This window comes from Hyaena hyaena, unplaced genomic scaffold, assembly GCF_003009895.1.
Source record: "Hyaena hyaena isolate Hyena2069 unplaced genomic scaffold, ASM300989v1 scaffold_609, whole genome shotgun sequence".
Lineage (NCBI taxonomy): Eukaryota > Metazoa > Chordata > Mammalia > Carnivora > Hyaenidae > Hyaena > Hyaena hyaena.
In genome coordinates, this window is record NW_024081240.1 from 384814 (window position 1) to 394667 (window position 9854).

Consider the following 9854-nt stretch of genomic DNA (forward strand, 5'->3'; position numbering starts at 1 on the left):
GGTGTTATGCTGAGCGAAATAAGTCAGGCAGAGAAGGACAAATATCATATGTTTGCACGTATAGGAGGATTAGGAGGGACTTAACTGAGGAACAAGGGGGAGAGGAAGGGGGGAAATGGTGGGGGGAAGGGCGAGAGGCAAACCATGAGAGACTCTGGAATGTTGACAAAAGCTGAGGACTGATGGATGTAGGGGGGAGGAGGGATCGGCATGGTGGAGGGCACTCGTGGGGATGAGCACTGGGTGTTATGTGGAAACTAATTTGAGAATAAACTATCTGTAAAAAAAAACAAAAAGAAAGGTATTCAAATCCCTTACTATTATTGTATTATGTTTCTACCTAAAGGTATATTAGAATTAGAATTTGCTTAGTATATTTACATGCTCCTATATTGAATGAATATTTATGATTGTTACAGCCTATTGATAAATTGACCTATTTATTGAAAACTAAAATAAAATAAAACTCCTTCATTACTTTAATTTATCCAATGTAACATATATTGTAATGTTTTAATACCAATCATTATTTACTTTTAAGATACATGAGCAAATTCTTTTAAGTAACTCTTTTACTTCTTCCCTTTTCTTCCCTCTTCTCTTCTATATCAAAATAGGACACATAGCTATGTCCTATTTTGATATATTGTTATCCTTAAAATCACCCTAACATTTTTTGCTGTAACAAAAACATATAAATCTATTTGAATGCTTTTTATTTAACTTTCTGTCACTTCAGGGTCTAAGTATTAAAACAGTTTCTTTAAATATTATTTGTACGTGACTGACCAAAACAATATATGTATAATCCATATGTGGATAGTTATTATAATAAAAGTACATTTTGAGGAATACAAAAAATAAAATAAATTAAAAAAAAATAAAACTCTCTTTATGTCCAGCTGCCCCTTATCTCTGCTTCCTGAGACGCTTCTTCTTTTTTTGTGTGTTAATTTTTAAATAGTTTATTTTTGAGACAGAGAGAGACAGAGGATGAGTGGGGTAGGGGCAGAGAGAGAGGGAGACACAGAATCTGAAGCAGGCTCCAGGCTCTGAGTTGTCAGCACAGAGCCCAACGTAGAGCTCGAACCCACAAACCGTGAAATCATGACCTGAGCCAAACCCAGACACTTAACTGACTGAGCCACCCAGAGAGGCTTTTTTTTTCCCCCACAAATAGTGTATTGTCAAATTAGTTTCCATATAACACCCAGTGCTCATCCCCACAAGTGCCCTCCTCCATGCCCATCCGCCCCCCCCACATCCATCAGTCCTCAGTTTTTGTCAGCATTCAAGAGTCTCTCATGGTTTGCCTCTCTCCCTTTCCCCCACCATTTCCCCCCTTCTTCTCCCCCTTGTTCCTCCGTCAAGTTCCCCCTAATTCTCCTATACGTGCAAACATATGATATTTGTCCTTCTCTGCCTGACTTATTTAGCTCAGCATAACACCCTCAAGGTCCATCCATGTTGCTACACATGGCCAGATTTCATTGTTTCTCATTGCCATGTAGAATTCCATGGTATAGATAAACCACATCTTCTGGATCCATTCGTCCGTTGATGGACACTTAGGCTCTTTCCATGTTTTGAGATACTTCTTAATACAAACTTCATTCTTTTACTATTTTACTCAAAATAAATAAATGCTTCCATTCTTCTTAGGAAATGAAGATTCCTTGGTAGGGCTTTTAGATCTTCTGTTAAGACATCTTGCAAGCTGTCTTTCTAGACTCATGTTTTTCATAAGTTCATTTTCAATAAGCTCATTCAATAATCTCAGAATCCTACATTGAAGATGTAATATATCATCTTCAACCTATTGAAAATGCCAACTTCTGTCATACTTCAGATTTTGCTTATGTGTTTTGCTTGTCTAATTTGCTGTGCTATTCTTTTCTTCAAGAATCTCCAATGTCTTTGATGCAAAATTGTTTTTGTAACTGATAATACTCATGCCTCCCCCAAATCCATACTTGCTATCAGAGCTTTATTGGACATATGACTTGTCTGCTAGAAACTACCTTTCCTGGCTTCCTTTGAAGCTTTGTGTGCCACATTAATAAATTCTGGCTAAGAGGATGTGAGAAGAAAATAAATGTACACAATTTCAGCACCATGTCATTAAAATAAAATTCATTCTCTATGTCCTCTTATCCATTCTAACAGTGTAGGTATAATGATGGTAAGCCAGTTTTAACCATGTGGATAAACCAGCACTCTCAGTGTGGCAAAAGAACAAGAGAGATAATTTCTGGGTTCTATTGTTATTCCTTGTACTGACCTCAGCTTCAGCTCTGGACAATTTGGTTATTTTTACAAAGTTACTTGAAAGGAAATAATAATCTGTCTTTTTTAGGACACTATATGTTGAGGTCTCTTCATTCTATAAGACGAGTGATTCCCTGAGTATTTCTTTTCTGCATGTGTTTTTAGTGTGTATATAATGTTAAAACATTCAGGTTGTAATAGTAAATATTTAAGGGCTTGAAGCAGAAAATCTTTGCCTTAATCATTATGATTTTCCTATTTATTTTTCTAATGGTGGTTCTCAGTGTTAGTGTGCAATATTATTCTAATAGTTACCTGCATAGCAAACTGTCCAAAAATTTATATTTTATAACAACACCCACTTATTATGTTAAAATATCTGTAGGGCGGAAATCCATATGTGGCTTAGGTGAGTTCTCAGACTCAGGGACTCTCACAAGCCTGCAATCAAGTGTCATCCAAGATTCAGCCTTATCAATATTTGATATTGATAGGTTCCAAGATCCACTCAAGTACAATTGGTAGTGTTTGGCAGCATTCAATTCCTTGCAAGTTTTTGGATTGGAGGCTTCAATTCATTGCTGGCTATTTGCCAGAGACTGTCTTCAATTCCTTGTAATACAGGGCTGCACATAGTGAAGCCTAAAATGTAGCAGCTAGCTTCATCAATGTGAGCAAGTGGAACAAACAAGAAAGAGAAAGTGAATGTGAACAAGAAAGAAATCACAATGACTTACAACCTAATCCTGGAAGGACATTCCATCACAGTGGAGAATTCTGTTTGTGAGAATCAAATCATTAGATCCAGGCCACACTTGAAGGGAAATGATTATACAAAGGTTGAACTACCAGGAGGTGGAGATCATTGAGAAACATTTCAAAAGCTAACACAATGATTTTCCGAAATTCTTGCTACATATGAAGATTCCATTGCCTCATTCCCAATGATTGAATTTTCTCATATCTTCGGGTAGAAGGATTGGCCACCACAACTAAATATGATGTAAAAAAAAAAAAAAAAAAAAAAAACAACCCTGATTATACAGTGCTTTAATTTTAAAATGTTCAAAATTATTGGGGTCCCTGGGTGGCTCAGTGGGTTAAGTGTCCGACTTCGACTCCTGTCATGAGCTCACGATTCATTGGTTTGAGCTCCCCTTCAGGCTCTGTGCTGACAGCTAGCCCACCCAGAGCCTGGAGCCTGTTTCGGGTTCTGTATCTCCCTCTCTCTCTCTGACCCTCTCCTGCTCACAATGTCTCTCTCTCAGAAATAAATAAAACATAAATAAATAAATAAAACATTCGAAATTATTAATAAAATTTGAAAAATATACAACTCCCAGACATAAAATAATTTTGATTCTCATAATGTATTGCAATTAATCAACAATTATAGAGCTAACAAAATTAGGAGTTGTATTTCTCTAGCTTACTTCTGGGGAAAGAAATACCTCAATATATTATTATTGCCTACTTTTAATTTTCTGCTCCCTATAAAAATTAAAATATAATTTTCAAACGGTGCTCTGTTTATTTATCTTAGTGATCATACATTCTGGATACTGAAAATCTATTATTAAGAAAAACACAAGAGCAAGTTTTAAAAATAGCACACAATTAAAAAACTTCAAAATTTTATGAATATCTGAGATCTTCTTTGTCAAACAGTGGATATGCAAAGACAAAGAAGCTTCCTGTTTTTCTCTATTTATAGTTTCCAGAATATATACATTTGGATAGATTTAAACTCATGCATTGATATAAAGTACAAATATGTAGAATATAGATAATGACATCTGAAAATCACATGAATATGTCCATATGTAAACAAAAGCATTCAAATCTGTAACCAACTCTTGGATATTTCTAAAGGCTCCCTGATTTCTCTCCTTCCATTTCTTTATCTTCCCTTCCTTTCTCTTTTCTTCTTACTCTGCACATGCCTTTGGCAGTATTATCCACCTCCATTATTGCTACTACTATCTATTTAATCATGACTTAAAACTCTTTATCTTCAACCCAAAATTGATTCATAAAAGAAAACCAGTTATTCAGCTCCTTGCACCTCTCTCTGAATTTGACTGAAGATTCTGCTTCTACATTGTCTACCAATTTTACTAGTTGCATGTATGAATTTCTTATAAATGATGTTCTAAAGAATCTATACAACTTGCAGTTATAATAATAATCACCTACACATCATTATCTCATCCACAATTAAGCATACAGAAGTAATCTTGTCTTGAATATAAAAAATAAAACAAAAAGAATCTAACCCATGCCCCCTGGATCTTATTACTGTTTCCAATTGTCACTTTATTTCTTTCATTTTCTTTATGAACAAACTTATGGAATAAGCATCCTCTACCATCTATGTCCATGTTCTCAACTCTTTTTTTTTTTTTAATATTTTTTATTTATTTCTAGGAGAGAGAGAGAGACAGCATGGGCAGGGTAGGATCAGAGAGAGGGAGTCACAGACCGAAACAGGCTCCAGGCTCTGAGCTGGCAGTCAGCACAGAGCCCAACGTGGGGCCCGAACCCACGAACCGCGAGATCATGACCTAAGCGAAAGTCGGACGCCCAACCGACTAAGCCACCCAGGCGCCCCCATGTTCTCAACTCTTACTACAATCTAATTCTCATTCACATCACACCACTGAAAATTCTCTTCCACAGGTTACCAACAGCTTGTCTTATTAATTTTTCAAGAATGTAGATTTTGGAACTATTCCTTTTGCATTTTCATTAAGACTTAATTCTTCTAACCATTGCTCTCTTTTGAATAACTCTTCCTGATATCTTCTATTTTTCCTCCTAATTTATTTTTACATGCCAGGAACATTTTCATCTTCCTATGTTCTGACTTAGCTTATTGAATCTATTATTCCTGCTTATATTTAACTGGTAGAAGCAAAATGGATAGCCATATCTCATTTCAAAGGGAGTGAGGAAGAGTAAACCAGCAACATTCTCAGAAGATAGAGTGTCTACAGCACCACTCTGTTAATAATGCACCCTGTCTCAATAGACTATCAAGCCTAAGTCAGAATTGTGATCTTAAAATGTTTTTATGATGAGCGAAATAAGTCAGGCAGAAAAGGACAAATGCCATATGTTTGCACGTATAGGAGGATTAGGAGGAACTTAACGGAGGACCGTGGGGGAGAAGAAGGGGGGAAATAGTGGGGGAGAGGGAGAGAAGCAAACCATGAGAGACTTTTTTTTTTTAATATTTTTATTCATTTCCAGGAGAGAGAGAGAGACAGCGTGAGCAGCGGAGGGCCAGAGAGAGAGGGAGACACAGACCCTGAAACAGGCTCCAGGCTCTGAGCTGGCAGTCAGCACAGATCCCGACGCGGGGCTCGAACCCACGAACCGAGAGATCATGACCTAAGCGAAAGTCGGACGCTAAACCGACTAAGCCAACCAGGCGCCCCAAACCATGAGAGACTCTTGAATGCTGACAAAAACTGAGGACTGATGGATGTGGGGGGGAGGGGGGATGGGCATGGAGGAGGACACTTGTGGGGATGAGCACTGGGTGTTATATGGAAACCAAGTTGACAATAAACTATTTGTAAAAAAAAAAAAAAAATCTTGAAGGGGCTCCTGGATGGTTCAGTCGGTTGAGTGACTGCCTTCGGCTCAGGTTATGATCTCACGGTTAGTGGGTTCCATCCCGGCGTCAGGCTCTGTGCTGACAGCTAGCTCAGAGCCTGGAACTTGCTTCAGATTCTGTATCTCCCTCTCTCTGTGACCCTCCCCTGCTCACGCTGTCTCTCTGTCTCTCAGAAATAAATTTAAAAATATTTAAAAATTAAAAAAAAAAGAATCTTCAACTTTCTAGGGGGGTGCCTACGTGGCAAAGTCAGTTGAGCCTTCGACTTTGGCTCAGGTCATGATCTCGCGGTCCATGAGTTTGAACCCTGCTTGGGCTCTGTGCTGACAGCTCAGAGCCTGGAGCCTGCTTCAGACTCCGTGTCTCCCCCTCTCTTTCTGTGCCCTTCCCCCATCTCAAAAATAAATAAACATTTAAGAGATTAAAAAAATAATCTTCAACGTTCTGTCTCTTTATTAACCTTATTACACTTGCAGACAAGAGTCAAAAAGAACTTAGTAACTTACTAGGCTATTGAATGCCAATGTGACAGGCCTTCTTTCTTTCCAGTTAGCAAACACCTGAAAGCCTAATAATAACAAGGAAGCTTTCCATGAAAAATACAATCCTCAATTTCTTAGTACCAGTTTTGAATCAGAATCTTCTGGCTGCCTAGGAAAAGACTGCTGCAACTTCCCTGTTTTGGATGAGCCTAGAGGTAAACCATCAGTATTGCAGATATTGTCTGAGTTTAGCACAGGCACATGATTTCATTCTCTCAAACTCAGTATTCCCAAAACTAGGTATTTTCACTAAGGACGTATTCTGAGGGAAAAAAATGTATGTGTAAATATATTTATTGTGGTGTAATATAGCAAAATCTGAAACCATGCTACATGTTCAGAAGCTGGAACGTGGCTACTTAAATATCTACAAACCCAATTAATGAAGTATTGTTAGTCATATAGATGATCATTGTGAAGAATTATGTGAAAATAGTTCACTATTTTTGATATATTAGATAAAAAAGCTAAATGAAACAATATCCTGCACCAATTACAATATGAACATATCTGGCAATAAACCATAATGAGTGCAGTTAACATCTTACAGTTCTATATATTTATTATATGAGATTTACCATTGCAATTGTTATGTTATGCACGATGAGTAAAACTAGAAAGAAAAATAAATATTAGATGTTAGGAGGATGGCTATTGGAGATAGAACCAAAGTTATGCCAATGGGAGCTGTTTTCCTGGAATCATGTATTTGCTTATGATGAAGATCTCAAAGAGGACATAAACAATCAGGGAATGACTTTTAAAAAGCTATCAAAATCATGAAGGTAAAAAGATAAGACTTTGCAGTCAGGAAAATTTAAAGGTGATAACATTCTCTGTTGAAGGGTTCATATATGGAGCTTCGGAAGGCAAAATGGGAATTTAAGTATTACCAATATCACATTTTCTGCTTGTACCTGATTACTGGTTTTATGTTTTTGGTGGCTGATAGCAAATTAGTAATGAATAATTCTTAATGAGGTCTGACAGTGTTAAACAGGTAATTGGAAAGGCACAGAAAGAATACCAAGGCATTATAAGGTAACAATTGCATGAAACACTTGTGTCCCTTAGGACCAATGGGACAAAGGAAGTGGTTTGGATTAGTAAAACCTAAGAGCTTGGAGAAAGGGTCCTGCACTGCTGAAACTCAGATCTCTGAGAATGTGTGTCCTGGTCAGCTGCTACAAGTATCTCTGAGCTGGAAGGGAACCATATTTCTGAAGATGAGGTGTTAGTCTAAATCTCTGATGAGCAATGATGGTATATTTGAGACTTGTTAAAAGTCTTTAGATCAGATTCAAATGCTACTATTGGAAGAATTTGCTGCTATGATGATGAAGAAACAGGGTTGCTAAAAACACCAAAACAAGCAAACAAAAAACGCAGGGGCCTTCCTCCCACCTCCAACTTCTTAGCCTTTCTCAGATGTCCATTATTTGCAGAGTCTTGAAAGGGAGCAAGAAGGCAGAACACAAATGTGGTGAGAATTCTCATCCCCAGGATTGTAAAACAAATTGCTGAGGAGCAGAAGCTTATTAAATAGTCCCAAAGAGTCCCCAAAGATCACTGGCCAGAGTATATATACATTAAGTCATTTATGGATTCATTTGAATATTTAGTACCATGAACATGACTATGCATTCATTATTGTTTCCCCAAATTTCATATGATTATGGTTTAGTGGTTAATTTGATCATCAGTCCTAAGTTATCATCTGAATTTACATCAGACTGACATTGCTGTTAGCCTGACATTGTTAATAAATTTATCTAATTTTACTTTCAAAAGAATCCCAATTTTGATAGGATATTATATGGTAACTGAATAAATAGACATTGTTTAATAGACATTAATTTGTGGTTTACTAGCAACAGATATAAAAAAAATTAGTGATGAATTAGTGATGAGTGAAAGTTTACCATTATCTTGAGACAAATAAGGACACTTCAAATAGCAGAGACAACATCAGACACATGGAAAATACATTGTTTTAACCAAGAGAGGGAATGGATTTTCAAGTTCATATGAAGACATAACCAATCAAAGGGATCTATTGCTGACTGAATCTACCCAAACATTTCACTTAAGATTCCTCAAAGTAGGGGCACCTGGGTAGCTCAATCGGTTAAGCGTCAGACTTTGGCTCAGGTCATGATCTCACGGTTCATGGGTTCAAGCCCCACGTTGGTCTCTGTGCTGACAGCTAGCGCAGAGCCTGGAACCTGCTTCAGATTCTGCATCTCCCTCTCTCTCTGACCCTCCTCTGCTCATGCACTCTCTCTCTCTCTCTCCCTCAGAAATAAATAAATCATTGAAAAATTTTAGAAAAACAACCAGTCTCATTTTTAAAAACTTCCTCAAAGTTGATAATGCTAGGGACACTGCAGATATTATTTTATTGGGAATTGTGAGAAATAAAATCGGGGATGTTTCCAGGTTTTCACTAACATTAATAAAACTTCTATAAACGTTTGTGTACAGATTTTTGCTTACCATAGATCTTCATTTATCTTGGGAAAATGCCGAAGATTGTAATTGCTGGTTTGTTGATACATCATTTTCATTAGAGTGGTTTAGCTCTTCTGGTTATATGTCTCTATTTTATTTCTCATTTCAGCATTTGAATAACTGCCATAATCTTTTATTTGCACTTGGCAGGATATGTGACTGAGTAATGTTCATACGTGTGTGCATCAGTGTGTGTGTCTGTGTAGAAGTGACCTTCATGGAGGAAGTACTTGCCAAAGAGATTATAGTTATGAAGGAAAAGAAAAGAGAAAGCTTCCACAACATGCTTCAGGAATTTTTCCAGGTCTAAACATCTGGTGAATGGATGCTAATAGGAAACTTGCTATTGAATAAAACATGTGCATGGAAAACACTAGACTTTTCTTCCACAGATTTGAGATAGTATCTATTTTCGCTTGTTAGGGACATATTTATTTCTTTTACACCAGTATAAATAAGTAGAATGATGTTAAGATGTTGAAGATACACATCTGGGTATTTTTTCAGGAAGAAACACACCTGGGAACTGAATAATGCTACGTATCTCTGAGCTGTAACATTAATAGTGTGAGGAAAGCCATACTGAATAGGTCGGGTTTTAGAGAATGCTGCTTTATGTGGTTCTCCCATCAAGCTATCCACTTGTCATTTGTGCAGCTGCCGGTGGATGCCTTCATTTATCAGGTGTTAGAAAGCAGTATTCCTTTGGAGGACAGGGGTTAATTAATATGGGGCTTGAAAATAAAATACCTGGAGAAATGGGCTAGAGAAGAGCTCTAATTCATGACTCTTGTAGATAGCAAAACACGTGGTAAACTGAGTCTTGTGTAACAACCTCATGGATACCAAAGAAAGACATTCAAAACAATGGATACTAGTTTCAATCTTCTCAATAATACCTAAGAAAAAAT